This window comes from Macaca mulatta, chromosome 4 (genome assembly GCF_049350105.2).
Source record: "Macaca mulatta isolate MMU2019108-1 chromosome 4, T2T-MMU8v2.0, whole genome shotgun sequence".
NCBI lineage: Eukaryota > Metazoa > Chordata > Mammalia > Primates > Cercopithecidae > Macaca > Macaca mulatta.
In genome coordinates this window covers 179830278-179847776 of record NC_133409.1, presented here as the reverse complement: position 1 = coordinate 179847776, position 17499 = coordinate 179830278, and the positions used below count along the sequence as shown (strand labels likewise).

Below are 17499 nucleotides of genomic sequence, written 5' to 3'. Positions count from 1 at the left end.
TGGCAATATGTAGCACATTACTTTAAATGGGGTCCACTCTTTATCCCAGCAATTCCCTTTCCTGGAACTTTATCTCCAGTAAATTATCAGAGACACACGCAGAGGTCCCTAAGCCATGATTTTCACTGTTTGTAACTTATAAGAGCAAAAGTTGAGAACCTGACTAAATGTCAGTGATACCACAGCGTCATTAAAAATTTCACCTTTGAAAATGAATGATCGAGGAAAACGCTCATGATATAATTGTATGACAAAGCTTCAGAATGGAAAAACGGTGACTAGAAGGGATGTTTGTACAGGCAGGGCAAGTTAAAAGAAGATATTCCAAAATATTTTAAAGTGACTATCTCTAAAGAGTAGGAATAAGACCGAGTTTTATTTTCAACTTTATACTTTTCTTGACTTTTCCAAATTTTCTACGATGAATCTACAAGCCCTCAAATGACAGAAAAAAATGTAGGGAAAAATAATGTAAACTCCCACAGTGGTAGTGACGGTGGGGAGGCAAAGACAAAATCATTAAACAACAAACCAACAAAGGAAAAACCTTTTCGCCTTCTCGGAAACATGTATTTTAAGACAATCCTATAAATCAGGCCTAGAGGAAGCTTATTTTGAAAGTGGCTGGGAACAAACCATGTCTTCACAGCCTGAAGATGATGCATGTTAATGCCACTGACTAAAGCAAAAAGTGTTTTTTAGGGAAGTGAATGACAATTTTCCCCCAAGTTTCATCTTTTGTAGTGGAGATCCCCATTTGAAATTGTTCTATCAGCAAACCACGAGGGTTTTACCAATCGCTGTGCACACTGTCTGTTCTAAAGCTGAGCAGTGTCAGTTGAGATAAAAGAAAATATTTCTGTTCAGTCCTACAAAGAGGACAGTAACTGCTTAAAACTTCAAAAGCTTTAAGTAAAACAAAGTTCCTGACTGGGTCGCAGGAATTTAGAGAAATGTAGAGTCAGCATTCCCCCTCCTAAAACAGAGTTTCAGCAGCCTCTCATGAACCAGTGTTTTATATACCATGGATGTGCTGTGCTTTGCACTTCTTAACTGTAGACAATAGAAATGGCAAGAACACACACAGAGTCCACCCTGGAAGATGAGTCACAGACGGACAAAAGAAACACCCTCCACAAGCCAGGCTGATGAAGCACATTCGCCACAGTTAGTTTCTCAACATTTACGCAGCCTCTGCTACCTAAATATGTTTTTCAGTATTTTTAATCTAACAGTTGACAGATTTTTTTTTCCCTAAAAGATTCCATCAAAACTCAAGATATACTGCATGACTTGAAAACCTCAAATTACTCTCTGCTTTTTGCCTCTAAGCTCATCCTCCAATTTTAGGAGGTTTGCTGTCAACAGTAGCCAACACAACTGCCAATTAGAGTTGGCATCATTGCAAGCTTCCTTGAATGCCATAATGGACATCCTTGGGTACTCCGGGGAATTTTTCTCTTTTCAATCTTGTTTCTCTGTTTTTTTGTGAATATTAATTGCTGCTCAAACTGCTCCTCATCTTTCCTTTTTTCTACCTTAGTGCTAAAATAATAACCACGGCACGTTGAGGGGAATAGCTGGGGCAAAAATCGATTGCAAACCATTCCTGCTAGATGGAAGATACACCCCAACTCTAGCAGACCTGCATTCTGGGCCTCTCTAAGGAAACCCACCCTGGAGCCACACCGTCAAGCTTCTTACACTTCACGTAGTCCATTTTAACGAGTAATGTAGTAATTTTAGATTCATTCGAACCCTTAAGCAATACTTTATTTATTTATTTTTTGTCTTTTTTTCTTCAAATGACAGCTCTACTACCCGCTCCTCTTCTGCGCAGTGCAGCCTTCCCGGTGGGAGAGAACTAGAAACGGCTTCATTTACTGACACTGGGGCTTTCCTGGTTCTCACTGAATCTGACCATTTTTGAAGGGCTAGAGATGTAGAACTTGAAAAACAGAAAAAATTACCACCTGAGCACATCCTCAGTGAGGTGTAGGATTATCTCTGAGGAAAAAATACCATGACTCACTTTTCTTTCTTTCGTTTCTTTTACTTTTTCTTGAAGGAAATAAGAAGGTGTATCATTCTGAGCAGAGGTTTGCATTATTGAACATTCTTATTCTTTTGGTACAGGGCCCGGTGGCATTTGGGGAAGCTGAATAGATACCCACAAGGCAGCGGAGATAATTAATAAGCAATGCCCTTATAGCTACCAAAACCTTGAAGAGTCTTTCCAAATTCTGCAATGTGGATTTTACTAACGGCCCTCATCAACTACCTCTAAGAAAGGAAATTAAGAGTAAGCCCTGTAAGTTAAAAAGGAAGGAGGAAGTGGGGAGGAATGCAGGGAGGGAGGGAGGAAGGAAGGAACCCCACAGATCCCTAAGCATCAAAAGGGAGCAGCTATTAATGTCCTGCAAGAAGTCAGCACACAGGCTTCCAGCACACTCATGTATATGAGATAACTTGAAGACCATTAACCTGAGAAATTCAAAAGTTGTTTCGAGTGTTGCTGGAGGGTACTTTCTAGTATAACACAGTGCGTCAACAGAGCTGGACTGTAGCTAGCATCAACATTTCAGATGTCCCCATCAATTCCGGAAGACAGCCAGGGCTGGGGAGCTTCTGCTGGGAGCCTCAGGGGATCCTTGAAATGAGAAGACTGTAACGGCCCAGGTGATCCATCCTGGAGAGAACTTGGAGGGTGAAGGAAAGTCATCTTCCGCTGGCTGAAAACAAATGCCTCCGTGGCTTCCCACAGCTGCAGGCTATGGCCTTGTTGTAACAGGACCCTGTTACATTCCCTTTATGGCCAGAGTCACCTGTCACCTTCTATTCTTCCCATTTGCAAACTGGCTGCCATCAATTCTGGAAGAGAGCCAGGGGTGGCTGCCCCCCACCTACCTCTCTCATCACTACCCCCTGCCCCAACCCCTGCCATGACCCAGCCTTGCCAAAGTGCTCACAGCTCCCCAGAGCCTCCATGCCCTTGGCCCACGTTGCTCTTCTGTGCCCCACCTCCCACAACACCCTCATTCTCCCGCTCCAACTTTCCTGGCTTGATGCCTGCTTTAAAGGACAAACCTCACCAAAACCAAAATGATTTAACATTGTATATCACCTGTCGGTCAAAGTATGGCCGATTTTCTGTACTGCATGCATTTTTTCTTTCAAGCAACACATATTACTTTTGCAAGCACACAATCAAATGAAAAGGGAAAGGGGTACAAAATTAGAAATGCACAAATGAAAATGCTTCTATATTTCTATAGAGTTTAATAAACTCCATTGAGGGGTATCCTCTCCCAAGACCGGATCAGGAACCTCTTCTCTGTGCCTCTGAAACATCCTGTACTCACGATAAACACGTACACTTTTCTTACAATATACCGTAATTGCCTGTTCACAAGTCTTTCTTCCACTAGCTCAGGGGGCGGCAATCTGTAGCCCACAGGCCAGACACAGCCCTGCTGTCTGTGTTTGTAAATAAAGTTTTATTGACACACAGCGGTGCTCCTTCATTCATATATTCATTTGCAACTGATTCTGCACTACAGCAGCAGAGTCGAACAACTGAGACAGAGCCCACATGGCCTGCAAAGCCAAAAATACTTACTATATGGCCCTTTTTAGAAAAACTTTGCTGACTCCTGCACTAGGCTGCAAGTTCCTTGAAGAAAGGGACCATGTCTTATTCCTTCATGCCTAAGCTAATGCTCAGAATGAGGGAGGGGCACAGTGTGAACGTCAGGTAGGAACTACCCTCCCAGAAGTCAGAATGTTCCTGTGTCCACCTGTGTTCACTGAGCCCTGCTATTTATCTTAATCCTCTGTCTGTGATTGTTTTTTCAAGTATAACTTAATTTAAATAATTAATACATAATTATTATACCAAATTTATATAGGCAATATAGTTTTTAAATGTTTCCACCAAACTTTTCTCTATTGGAAATTTTCCTCCAGGGAAAGATATTTCTAGTTTTATTATAAAAGCCAATAGAAAATTTGGGTATAAGGCCGGGCGCGGTGGCTCAAGCCTGTAATCCCAGCACTTTGGGAGGCCGAGACGGGCGGATCATGAGGTCAGGAGATCGAGACCATCCTGGCTAACAAGGTGAAACCCCATCTCTACTAAAAAATACAAAAAAAAAATTAGCCGGGCATGGTGGCAGGCGCCTGTAGTCCCAGCTACTCGGGAGGCTGAGGCAGGAGAATGGCGTGAACCTGGGAGCTGGAGCTTGCAGTGAGCTGAGATCGCGCCACTGCACTCCAGCCTGGGCCACAGAGCCAGACTCGGTCTCAAAAAAAAAAAAAAAAAAAGAAAATTTGGGTATATGAGAAATTCATTTAAAACAATGAATAATTCTTTTTTTGTTGTTGTTGTTGTTTTGAGATGGAGTCTTGCTCTGTCACCCAGGCTGGAGTGCAGTGGTGCGATCTTGGCTCACTGCAAGCTCCGCCTCCCAGGTTCATGCCACTCTCCTGCCTCAGCCTCCCGAGTAGCTGAGACTACAGGCGCCCACCACCACGCCTGGGTAATTTTTGTATTTTTAGTAGAGACGGGGTTTCACTGTGTTCACCAGGATGGTCTCAATCTCCTGACCTCATGATCCACCCACCTCGGCCTTCCAAAGTGCTGGGATTACAGGCGTGAGCCACTGCACCTGGCCGAATAATTCTCTCTTAACAGAACAAATCTATGACATTAAATTAAGCGTTGTTTTAGGCAAAGAAAAGGAAACTAAGATTCATTAAGTATCTACCCTGTGCTCGGGACTCTGACAGCACAGCAGGCCCACTGCATGGGCATTATGACCAGTGTGTCCATTTCACAGATGAAGAAACTGAGGCTGAGAAGTGGCGCTAGCCCAAGATCGAGTGTCTCTTATGTAAATTATTAATCGGTATCTGATTGAAACTCAGGTTCTTTCCCCCAGTAAACTCAAAGAAACAGCCCTAGTTCATACAAAGAAACACAATTCTCTGGTTTGTATTAACTTGTTATAGGTTATAGCATTTGTCTTGAGAAGTATTCAGTACACTTTATGTGCATATAAAGCAAAGTAGCATACTGAAAACAAGACAGGTTTTGGTGTTATTTCATTGTTACACTGACTAAACAAATAATAATTTGTCCAGGGTCTGTGAATAGCAGATATTTGACACATCATGGCTGCTTAAGATACTAATATCACTGTATCTTTTTTGAATAGAATTTTTAGTACTGAAATGCTGAAAAAAGTTATGATCAACCCCCTATTTTAAAAACAAGGAAACTGAACAAGAGGTGAAGTGACTCATTCAGAATTAAAAAAGCTTATAGCCAAGCCAGACCTGAGTAGAGCCCAGGTTTCCTTGGGCTCAGTTGCTCCATACCAGGCTGCCGTGGAAAATGTCATTTTCAGATGTGACCTGATGCACAGGGACGCATGACTCTCCTGACAAATCTCACAAGTCACTTACTGCCAAGCCAGGACAACTGCTAATCGAATGGTCAGTGTAGTGGTACTACCTTCATTCTAGTCCAAAACTCTTACAACAGGAAGGATTAGGGAAAAAAAAATTAACATTTTAATTGAGGCCTACTCTTAGGCTTCCTGACTAAGACTCATCTTTTTTTGTAACACATGAATCAGAGCACCTAAGATGGTAAACCAATTTTTTTTTTTTTACTGTTTCAACACTGGTCTAACCATCTTGAAGAGGATATGATGCCCCTTCCTTCCTTCCTTCCTTCCCTCCTTCCTTCCTTCCTTCCCTCCCTCCCTCCCTCCCTCTCTTCCTTCCTTCCTTCCTTCCCTTCCCTCCCTCCCTCCCTCCCTCCTTCCTTCCTTCCTTCCTTCCTTCCTTCCCTCCTTCCTTCCTTCCCTTCCCTCCCTCCCTCCCTCCCTCCTTCCTTCCTTCCTTCCTTTCTTCCTTGTACCTAAGATGGTAAACCAATTTTTTTTTTTTTTTTTACTGTTTCAACACTGGTCTAACCATCTTGAAGAGGATATGATGCCCCTTCCCTCCCTCCCTCCCTCCCTCCCTCCCTTCCTTCCTTCCTTCCTTTTTCTTTTTGCTTTATTTAGCTCAAACTAGAAGCCAGTACAACCATGGATCTAAATGATCACCTTTTCCATGAAAACAGCTAACACCAACCAGCTAAAAACAAGGTACACAAAGCCCGAGGCTGCCCTTGGCCTACTCCATATCCCAAAGTTACTTAACTATGGTAGGTCTGACTAGTACAGGACAGCATAATCCTTCAGGTTTTTATCCAATTGCCCTTTGTCTTCATTACACTTGGGCTAGGCTCTGGCTTACCATTGTCTCTGAGGAAGGGCATCGCATGGTAAGTGAGAGCCTGGTCATATGGAATCCAGAGCCTAAAGTGGGGTCTGAGCCAGTGTGCGAATGTGCTGTCAAGCACAGCTGCGATGCAGGCGAAGAGCTCGGAGTTTGAGCCTGATAAACCCCAGTTTTATTTCTAGTTTGACCCCGCGATAGCCAGGGCAAGCTTTTTCACCTTGCGGGGGGCTCAGTTTTAACATCTATGACGTAGGAGTTGCAAAACCTTCACTACAGGGTTGTTACAAGAGTCAAAAATAACACCAGGAATGCGCCTGGTGCAGCAACTGGCACAAGGTGATTATTACTCATTAATTTTGTCTGTCAGTTAAGCAGGTCCTCGGGGGCTTATGTCTGTTGGTAAGTAACATTTCGGATCTGAGAGTAATAAAACTACTTCAGAAAGGGTTTTGATTACTTAGAGTCTGAGCTATTCATTTTAGCCTCACCCCTAACTGACCCAAATTAAGGGGTATTTTACTAGTTTTACATCCCGTCTGCACAGTCAGCACCAGATTAGAAAGTGGGCCAGACGAGGATGGAAGACGCCCTCCAGGGAGCAGCTGTGTTCACAGCTGGGAGATGCTGAAGGAGAAGCGGGTCCAGGTCTACCCGGGGCTCTACTGTGTTTTCAGGTCCTCCCTCCACCTATCGGGATGCCGTGCCCTTCATTTTGACCTCCTCAGCAGCATCCTGGGAACAGCAACACAGCTTCGTTTCCAACACTTCCTGCAATCATTCCTTACACATACTATTTTTCTGACCAAAAGAAAAAAAAAAGTAGGATGGTTCTCAAAAGCCGACAACACTACCCAAGAGTGTGTTTTTATTTTCTTCCTTTGAACTAACTATTAATCTTCTAAAAACACCATGCCAAACTGGCAGCATGACAGCAGAATGTGACTGTGCAGTCTGGCTCCTGGCCCCTGCCCTCCGGTCGGGAGAGGAAGAAGGTCCGAGGTGGGGCGAGCCAGGAAGCCTCCCGACCTTCCACTTCAGTGCCTCCAGCATCCCGGGGACAAGCGGACTGAGAGGCAGCCCTCTAAGAGTTTCCTCAGGGCCGGGCGCGGTGGCTCAAGCCTGTAATCCCAGCACTTTGGGAGGCCGAGACGGGCGGATCACGAGGTCAGGAGATGGAGACTATCCTGGCTAACACGGTGAAACCCCGTCTCTACTAAAAAATACAAAAAACTAGCCGGGCGTGGTGGTGGCGCCTGTAGTCCCAGCTACTCGGGAGGCTGAGGCAGGAGAATGGCGTAAACCCGGGAGGCGGAGCTTGCAGTGAGCTGAGATCGCGCCACCGCACTCCAGCCTGGGCGACAGAGCGAGACTCCGTCTCAAAAAAAAAAAAAAAAAAAAAAGAGTTTCCTCAGATAGAACCTCAAAGCATCCTTACGTGAAAGCCAGGATCAGTACCCTGAGAACTCACCAGGGCCTGGCCAGATGTGTATGTGACAGGGAAAGGAGTAGAGAGCACATGTCACAACTCAAACCTCAGCAAGCGGACAGAGAAAGGGAACAGAGACCCTCTCGTGCCAAGGAGGCTGCAAAGCTGCCCAAGTCAGGGCCTCACCACACAGTCTCTGATCAGACCTTCCTGCCCCGCCTCACCCTCCAGGCTGCTCAGAGTGGTACAATGTTTTCATATTGGTGACAGGCCTGGGATGGGCAGCTCCTGAGGGGACATCCTTCTGTTACTTGTGGAGTTGGAATTACAGGACTTGGAGGGTGTGAACTTTTGGGGAAACTCCAGGGATGAACGTGAGAAGGCCTTTCTGCTGTGGCACTAACTGCAATCAGTGTCTGGGGCTTCACGGGCTTGGCTTTGCATAACAAGCCAGGGGACCTGAACTCCATCCCAGCCCTGCCAAAATAATACTCTCCATTAACTACTGATGCAGCAGAGCAGCCTTGAAAAAGCTTGCCACGGGACAATCAAGTCGATCCATTCAGCATTCCCCAGTTCTTTCTTCTGTCTCTCTCAAAGGCAAATAGACAGCAAAAGACAAAGTATAAATATATTAATAATATTAACGATCCAATAAGGAAGCCCTTCACAACTGGACCGTCCTCCCTGCATAGCTGCATTTGAAGGACACGCTCACTTCTAAGCCAGCAGTTGAAGCTTTTTTTGTTTTTGAAGGTGGCGTGGCTAAAAGGGTATCAATAAGTGTTCATCTAAAAAAAGGGAATAACTGGTTAATTAGCGATGACATTCAGTGAAACAATGTTGAGCTGGTGTCTCATCTGTAGGACTTCTCAGAGCCGTTAATATGTTCATGTGCATCATGAATCCTGAAAAGGGGGTTCTGTAAAATGCATTTTTCAAACGTATTTGGCCTCGGAAACCCTCTCCCTCCTACATACTTTCAAGGGCATGTCTGGGCTGCAGAGTACGAGACACGTTGCCACGTATATTTTGTTTGCCCTGCATGAACTAATATGTGAACACAATGCAAATTATAAACGTGGAAATTCTGGGATTTTAAAGGCTGGGGTAAAACCGTCCTGTCACCTCTGACAATCCACCTGAAGGAAGAGAGGGGGATATGCATGTACATCAAAGGATGTTCAAAAGAAACAGAGGAATGTTTTTCTGCCTTTAATCCAAGAGAATAAAAATAACTATTTTCCTGGCTTCTCAAGAGTTTATAACTGCTAATTGGTAAGATATGGACAAACATTGAAAACTCTAAGGAAATGATCTGCAAAAGGTCAACCACAGCAAGAAGCAGTCAACTGTGTAAAATTCCACTTCCTTGAGAACAAATCGCTGCCCTGCCTGTCCCCATCTCTCTGTGGAAGGACAATTGCTCAATTAGCCCAAGTCCGGGGCTGACTAGGAAGTACACAGGCAATGATTTATACGTTATTCTTTAAAAAATAGTCTGTAGACCCCCAAAAGCAAAAGCAGGGACATAAAATGATATTTGCACACCATATTCATAGCAGCCTTATTCACCGTAGCCAAGGGCTGAGAGAAACCCAAGTGTTCATTGATGCATGAACAAAGAAACAAAACATGGTGCATGCACATGATGGAGTATTATTTAGCCTAAAAAACGGAGGAAATTCTGACACATGCTACACATGGATGAACCTTGAAGACATGCTAAGTGAAATAAGCCATCACTAAAGGACAAATACGGTATGATTCCACTTACATGAGGTGCCTGGAGTAGTTAAATTCATAGACATAGAAAGTAGAATGGGGGTTACCAGGAGCTGGGGTGAGCGGGGATGAGTTATAGTTTCACGGGGATATAGTTTCAGCTTGGAAAGATGAAAAAGTTCTGGAGACAGATGGTGGCGATGGTTGCACAACCATGTGAATGGCTTCCACTGAACTGTACACTTAAAATGGTTACTTTTATGTTATGTATGTTTTCCCACACGCACACACAAAAAAGTTGAAAGAGTTATCTTCAGAAAATGGGCTAGCCAGTATCCCAATTAACTTAAACATGGATGGCAGAGCACTTTGAAGAGGATCCTGGATTGGACAGCAGAAAGGACAGAGCAGCCGCGGTCTTCCTGCCTGTCGTCTTGTGGGTTATCTTCGCGAGAAAATCTCCAGGGTGCAGGCCTCTCTATCTGACGTCTCATCTCTGCTGGCAGCGAGACGTCCTTTCTCCCCAAGCTTGTCAATGGGTGAAAGGATTGAAGGACGTTGCCAGCCAAAAGGAAGAGTGACCAGACTGTCCCCCCTCCCTCAGTCACCAACCCCCTTGACTTCTCACACGTTCAAGGCAGGCCACCCCAAGCTCTTAGGTCCTGGCCTTGTGTAAATACGTTTTCTTTGTTCGAGCCACCACCCAGTCCCCAGTATTGTGGGCCAGGCCCCAGGAGGGACTGCTGAGCAGTGCCACAGTCTTAAGTGTTTCATGACTATTTATTGGTCACCTACTGAGTGCCAGACCCCAAGAAAACAATAGTGCAAAAAGTGTTGTCCTTGCTCTTTAGAGTTTGGGGCACGTCTAAGAAAGGACGATGCTGAGGGGTGAAGAGTAGTGGCAGCAGACACATAGAAGGTGCTGTGAGTGTGCCCTGGCCGGCCCTATCCATGCCGGGAAGACTAGAAGGGATGAGGCTGGAGGGGAGTGGAGAGGAGTTTTTTTGTGTTAGAAAACACAGCATGCGGCCAGGCACGGTGGCTCACACCTGTAATCCCAACACTTTGGGAGACTGAAGCAGGTGGATCACCTAAGGTGAGGAGTTTGAGACCAGCCTGACCAACATGGAGAAACCCCGTCTCTACTAAAAATACAAAATTATCTGGGTATGGTGGCACTTGCCTCTAATCCCAGCTACTTGGGAGGCTGAGGCAGGAGAATCACTTGAACCCGGGAGGCGCAGGTTGCGGTGAGCCGAGATTGCGCCATTGCACTCCAGCCTGGACAACAAGAGCGAAATTCCATCTCCAAAAAAAAAAAAAAAAAAAAAAAAGAAAAGAAAGAAAAAGAAAACACAGCAAGTGTGAGGGTTTAAAAATGTGGGGCAGGCTCAAGGGAGGCTTCCAGGAGGGAGACCTGCACCTGGGCTGGACACTGAGTAAGAATGGGCGTGGGGGCAGGTCCTGTGAGGGCACATCCTGCTCCCATGTCACAGAGGGGAATGTTAATCAGGACTAGCCTTAAAATGCAACTGAAAAGTTAAGTCAATCAAACCTTACTGGGGGCTTTCGGTTGATGCTATTATTGTTAGAAATATCCTGATCAAAGATCACAGCCTTTCAGAAAAGGAGGACCAAATTCCTGAGCCTGGCTCTGCAGGGGACAGGGAGGGGAGAATGAGAGGGAGGACTCTTAAAGGTTCAGCCTTTCAAAACCACCTATGCGTGGGCATGAAGTGTGTGGGCTATTGGCCAGTCGTCGATGAACAGGTTGAAGTTCTGGATGAGCTCAGAGGGAGTAGGGTCAATCCTATCAGTCCTTCATACCTTAGTGTGAACTGCTTTAATCTCTTAGCTAAAATTAGCTGCCCAGATATTTTGGTTTTGGAAAATAGGAATAGAGAGGAAATTCTGAAAAAGAGGTCATCTGAGAGCACCTGAAAAGCACTCCTAAATGAGGAGACGTCGAATAGCTGGGGACAATATGAGGCCACAGAAAGAGGGGTTCTGACAGTGAGGGCACACGGCAGACAAACGTGTCCACAGCTCAGGTGGCCAGCTGGGGGCCACAAAGACCGCCATTTGCCAGGGCTGACCTCGGTCGTTTCCTCTGAGCTTCCATGCTTCTGTTTTCGAAGTCTAGAGTTAATGGTTAGAAGATTGCAGATCGTTGTATAATGCATTGTAGTTGTTGGTTACATGACTGTCCTCTGAGCTCCACTGGGAGCTCTTTGCAGAAAAGGGCTCAGATTAAATGCATATCTCAAAGCACACACTCTGCTGAGAGGGAGCGTCACTTCCATCATTTCCTGTAATCCCCACAGAGCTTTATGCTATAGGTGTCATCTCCACCTTGGAAATTAGGTTCCAGGGGGCTGAGTAATCCCCAAGGTTCCTCAGTGAAGAGGCGGTAGTGCTAGGGTTCAAACTGGTTCTCCTGCATCTGAGCCCAGTGCTCCTTGCCCGCGCCTCTACTCCCTGGATCTTCAGTCACTGAGAGCCCGTGGCAGGAAAGCTCTGCTCCTCTGCCGAGTGAACGCCGGCTCCTTCCACAATCACTCAGGCTTGGAGGGTAGGCTGGCTGTGAGACGTTGAAGAAGCCTAAGTTTAAAATAAATGTTTAATGTTTTTTCCCCAAATTCTGAAATTGCTTTTGCAGAACCTGAAGGAACCAACCTTCCTTGCCGTTGTGTACAACTGCTCTTCAGCTCACTGTAAAACTAGGCAGAGGAAGGATTTCCAGGAAGGCATCCCCTTCTAGCTCTAGCTCTCCGCTTTGGCTCAGTATTTCAGTAGCCATCATGATAAATGCATCACTTATGCGGAACATTTGGGGGCTTCGAATTTCTAAACTGTTCCCCTAATAAAAGCGCACCATCAGTTGTTTAACCTGCTTTCAGAGGAATGCAGTTCGTCTCAGGATGACACACGCACGCAAGTACAAACATGCTTCCTGATGAAGTGCGGAGTGGCTCGCAAACTTGAAGCCCTGGGAAAATCTTACAAAAATCACTGAGCTTTTTGTATGTTTAAATGTGGTGGAAATGCCTGCCTACAATTCATTGCTCTTTTTAAGGTTTTTAGCAAGGAGCAGGCAAATCAGAAGGCCTGGCCCTCCTTCTCTCACTAACTCACCCCTGTTGGGAAATACTTCCCCAGCGGCCTCCAGAACCTTGTGAAGGGAACATACCATTCTGCAGGGCAGGTTCCATCAGAAAATAGTTCCCCTCCTTGGCTTGAAACCCTACAAGCTGGGCCTTTGTGGCTCTTTGCAGTTAGCTGTGGGCTGGATGACAGCAGAGGCCCCACCTGTTTTGTTTGAGTTTTGCTCATAAGGCTTGCCCAGGTCATTCTTACAGAAAGGGAGGATAAAGAGGTCTCCACCAAATCCTCACATGCAAGAGATGCCTACAGAGAGGTGGAGGGCCTGGCTGCCAAAGCCACTCTCATGTCCTGCAGGGACAGGAGGAAACTCCTCAGAACAGCTGCTAAGTCCCCCTTGGGACACAAACAGCAGCTGACTGGTAGTGCCACCTCCAGGTGGCTGCTCCCTGCCCAAATGGTACTAGCACCATTCCCACGGCCTCCTTATCAGCCCTAGGGAGTGAGTCCCAGAAGCTGTGGGGTCACACAGGGGCCACAACTCTCTAGGGCCAGGGATCCCTGCCTCTAACGAATGGTAATCCCCTCCCCACATTCCTCCCATCACTCCTGCTCCCTACCCTAAAAATTTTGAAAAGACAAAGAAGGAAACTTGCCTAGCTTATAAATAAGTCAAGACTTTTCACTGGCTGCCCTGATTCTGCCAATCAACTTTTAAATATGAGAACAGAGGGGGAGCCGAGAGTACAAAGGATCGACAATGTTCAGCTTATAATGTGCACAGCAGTCTATGCATAATCACCACAGGCTGGAAACAGCCCAGTATCCGTCACCAGTGGAGAGAGAAACACAGTGTGGTCTACCCATGCAGTGGAATACGGCTCAGCAACAAACAGGAACAGCTATCAATGCACACAGTACCACGCAGGAATCCAGGGATGAGACTGACACGGCGGACCACAGGCTTCCTTCATATGACCTTCCAGAATAGGCAAAACCATGCTATGGGGATAGATATTAACGCAGTGGTTGCCTAAGGGGTGGGCTGACTGGAGATGGGCGGCGTAGAATTCACTAGGGTGAGGGAAATACCTTAATTTAGGGGGTGGTTGATGGGCATATATACAAGTCAAAACCCACTAAGCTATACAGTTAACATCTGTCCATTTTACTATGTGGTCATTATGCCTCCACTTTAAAAATTCTGTGAAAGCTGGGTATGGTGGCTCATGCCTGTAATCCCAGCACTTTGGGAGGCCGAGGCAGGTGGATCACCTGAGGTCAGGAGTTTGAGACCAGCCTGACCAACATGGTGAAATCCCATCTCTGCTAAAAATACAAAATTAGCCGGGCGTGGTGGCACACGCCTGTAATCCCAGCTACTTGGGAGGCTGAGGCAGGAGAATCGCTTGAACCCAGGAGGCGGAGATTGCAGTGAGACGAAATCATGCCACTGTATTCCACCCTGGACGAGACAGCAAAACTCTGTTTAAAAAAAAAGGGGGGGGGGAGCGCTGGGTGCGGTGGCTCACACCTGTAATCCTAGCACTTTGGGAGGGCGGGTGGATCACAACGTCAAGAGATCGAGACCAGCCTGGCCAACATGGTGAAATCCCATATCTACTAAAGATACAAAAATTAGCAGGGCGTGGTAACTGGTGCCTATAATCCCAGTTACTCGGGATGCTGAGGCAGGAGAATAGCTTGAACCTGGGAGGTGGAGGTTGCAGCGAGCCGAGATCGCGCCACTGTACTCCAGCCTGGGTAACAGAGCAAGACTCCACCTCAGAAAAAAAAAAAAAAAAAAATCTGTGAAATTATTTAAAATGGGTCTCAAAGACAGGGCAGAAATATCTGATGGACTGCGAGGAGCATCCATTTTTGTTCCTCCAACAGCACAAGGTCAGACAGCAGAAGAGAGGAGATGCGAGGGGTGTGGCCAATCCACCAACAGAATAACTGCAATGCCTGGATCAACCTCCAGGAGAGGGGCATTTGCTCATATCGTATCCTCCCTTGTGCTTAGGAAGTAGATCTCCAGGCCGAGAGCTCAGAAAAGAGATGTGAACGATTCACACAGATGCTATGTCAAGGCCTGAGGTTCTTAACAGGTGTGCTTATGGGCTGCCTGTCAGTTCCAAACAGGAGCCTTACTGTCACTCTACCAAAGGCAAGAAAAATAGCCCCACCCCATCCGCACTGCTCCATAGAAACCCGGGCAGAGAACCCAGGCAGCAAGGGCACTGGGAGCGGTGCTGGGAGTGAAGGGCCCATGCTGGAAGTCCCCTGCCCAGAGGGGCGGTGTGCAGGGGCTGGCATTCAGGCTGCTGGGGTCTAGATCTCAGCTCCAGCAGGTGGCTTAGCTTTGCTATAAGCCACAGAGAAGCCCACTTCTCAGGGGGCTGTCAGGATTCAGCTTCGGCATCTATAAAACACTCAGCCCAGCCAACCTGCAGCAATGAACACTTCCTCCCCTCCCTTCCCTCTCCCTTCCCCATCTCTTCCCTCTCCCTTCCCTCTCCCTTCCCTCTCCCTTCCCCATCTTTTCCCTCTCCCTTCCCTCTCCCTCTCCTCTCCCTTCCCTCTCCCTTCCCTCTCCCTTCCCCATCTCTTCCCTCTCCCTTCCCTCTCCCTTCCCCATCTCTTCCCTCTCCCTTCCCTCTCCCTTCCCCATCTCTTCCCTCTCCCTTCCCCATCTCTTCCCTCTCCCTTCCCTCTCCCTTCCCCATCTCTTCCCTCTCCCTTCCCTCTCCCTTTCCTCTCCCTTCCCCATCTCTTCCCTCTCCCTTCCCTCTCCCTTTCCTCTCCCTTCCCCATCTCTTCCCTCTCCCTTCCCTCTCCCTTCCCCATCTCTTCCCTCTCCCTTCCCTCTCCCTTTCCTCTCCCTTCCCTCTCCCTTTCCTCTCCCTTCCCTCTCCCTTCCCCATCTCTTCTTCCTGTTTCTCCCCACTTCCCCTCTCTTCCACCATCCCTGCTCCCCTTCCCCTCCCCCTCTCTCCCTTTTCCCCCTTTCCTTTCCCTCCTCCTCCCCTGTGACAGGTATCCACACTCCCACCCCTGCTCCCAGCTACCTCTCCTACAGAGGTGGAACCTGCCCTTCCCTCTAGTACTTGCACCCTTCTGTCACCATCTGGATTCTGAACACAGCAGCCAACTCCCACGGAAGTGCCAGCAGTTGCCTTCACTTGCACATCTCTGATTTACAACAGACAAACTGGATGGAAAGCCCACTTACCGCAGCAGTGACGTGAGAACACACTCAGCCCATGCTCCAGGGATGCAACTCCCTCCCTTCTCCCTGAAGAGGCCCTGTGGCTGAACTGTGTCCGCCCTGCCCCTAACAAGATGTGCTGGAATCCGAACCCCAGAACCTCAAAATGTGGCCTTGTTTGGAAATAGGGATTTTACAGAGATTATTAAGTTAAAGTAAGGTCTCTAGAGAGGACCTTAATCCAACATGACTGGTGTCCCTACAAGGAGAGATGAGGACACAGACACACACAGAGGGAGGACCATGTGGGGATAGAGGGAGAAGACGCCATCTGTAAACCAAAGAGAGAGAACTCAGGAGAAACTGACCCTGCCCACACCTGGATCTAGGACCTCCAACTTCCAAATCTGTAACAGAATGCATTTCTTTGGTATTTGTTATACAGCTCAGCAAGCTAATACAGTGTGAGAATGAAGCCAGGGCAGAGGATGACCTAGAAGAGAACTAGAAAGAACTGGAAACTACAGCCCATCCTATCTCTGGACTTCCAGAAATGTCATCTATACTTTTGTTTGTGTGTTTTTTTATTTGTTTGTTTTGATTTTTGAGACAGAGTCTCGCACTGGAGTGCAATGGTGTGATACCAGCTCACTGCAATCTTTGCCTCCCAGGTTCAAGTGATTCTCCTGCCTCAGCCTCCCGAGTAGCTGGGATTACAGGTGCCCACCACCACATCCAGCTATTTTTTGTATTCTTAGTAGAGATGGTTTCACTATGTTGGCCAGGCTGGTCTCGAACTCCTGACCTCAGGTGATCCACCTGCCTTGGCCTCCCAAAGTGCTGAGATTATAGGCGTGAGCCACCACGCCCGGCCACTTCTGTATTTTTTTTAAAGCCAGTTTGATGCAGGGTTTTCTGCGACTTGCAGCATCCTGACTGACCCCCCTCAAGCTTTCAAACCTTTCACAGTCTTGTGCCATTCTCTTCTCCTAACTGAAATAAATGTCTTCTCCCACTCCTTCCCATTACAGGGCACACATCCCAGGGATTCCCAACTCACTCTCTTCCTTATCTCCATGTGCAGTGCACCCCTCTGCCAGGCTGACTCCTTTGGCACCCCGCCCCCCGCCTCCTGGGACTACCTGTTCTCCAGACACACTCACAGATCCATCCTCCCCGTCTCCAGCAGCTCCCAGCACAGTGCTGTGCACAAACTGGTGGCTCAGTAAACATCTGAACGTCACACGCTGCTCAGGACATGCCTGGTGCGGTATTTCCCCCATATAATTTTGAACCATGAGATGAGGCCGCTGTGTTTGCTATATAGATTCAAACAGTTCGCAAGAGAAAGGCTGCTGTATGTCGTCGCTGCCCTCAAGGAGAAAATGCCTTCTGAAGATTTGAAAACCTCTTTTCAGTAAGATGATCCATAGATCCTCAGTCTGCAAATTCCCTGGTAACCTTCTGGCTGTCAAAGGTCATTTCAGCTTCCCAAAAACTGCTATTAAAAATGAGATTCATCATCAAAGTTGCCGTTGGCTTTCCTCACCACCCTCCCGTTGGTCACTTATCTAAGACTCTGCCCCAAAAGAATTATAAACGATGAACAACAAGAAGGCAAATGAGAAATGAATTAAACAGAGAAACCACTTGCTTATACGTAAACACATTATCAGCAAACACATAAAACCAAAAAAAAAAAAAAAAAAAAAAAAAACCCAAAACAAAACAAAACCACACA

At 46.9% G+C, this 17499-nt stretch overlaps 1 protein-coding gene across 6 annotated transcripts in view; it reads right to left on the bottom strand.

Moving 5' to 3' along the window:
- The window catches only part of SLC22A23 (solute carrier family 22 member 23), a 193147-nt gene that overhangs the window by 157562 nt on the left and 18086 nt on the right, over nucleotides 1–17499 (bottom strand). The window lies entirely within an intron of this gene.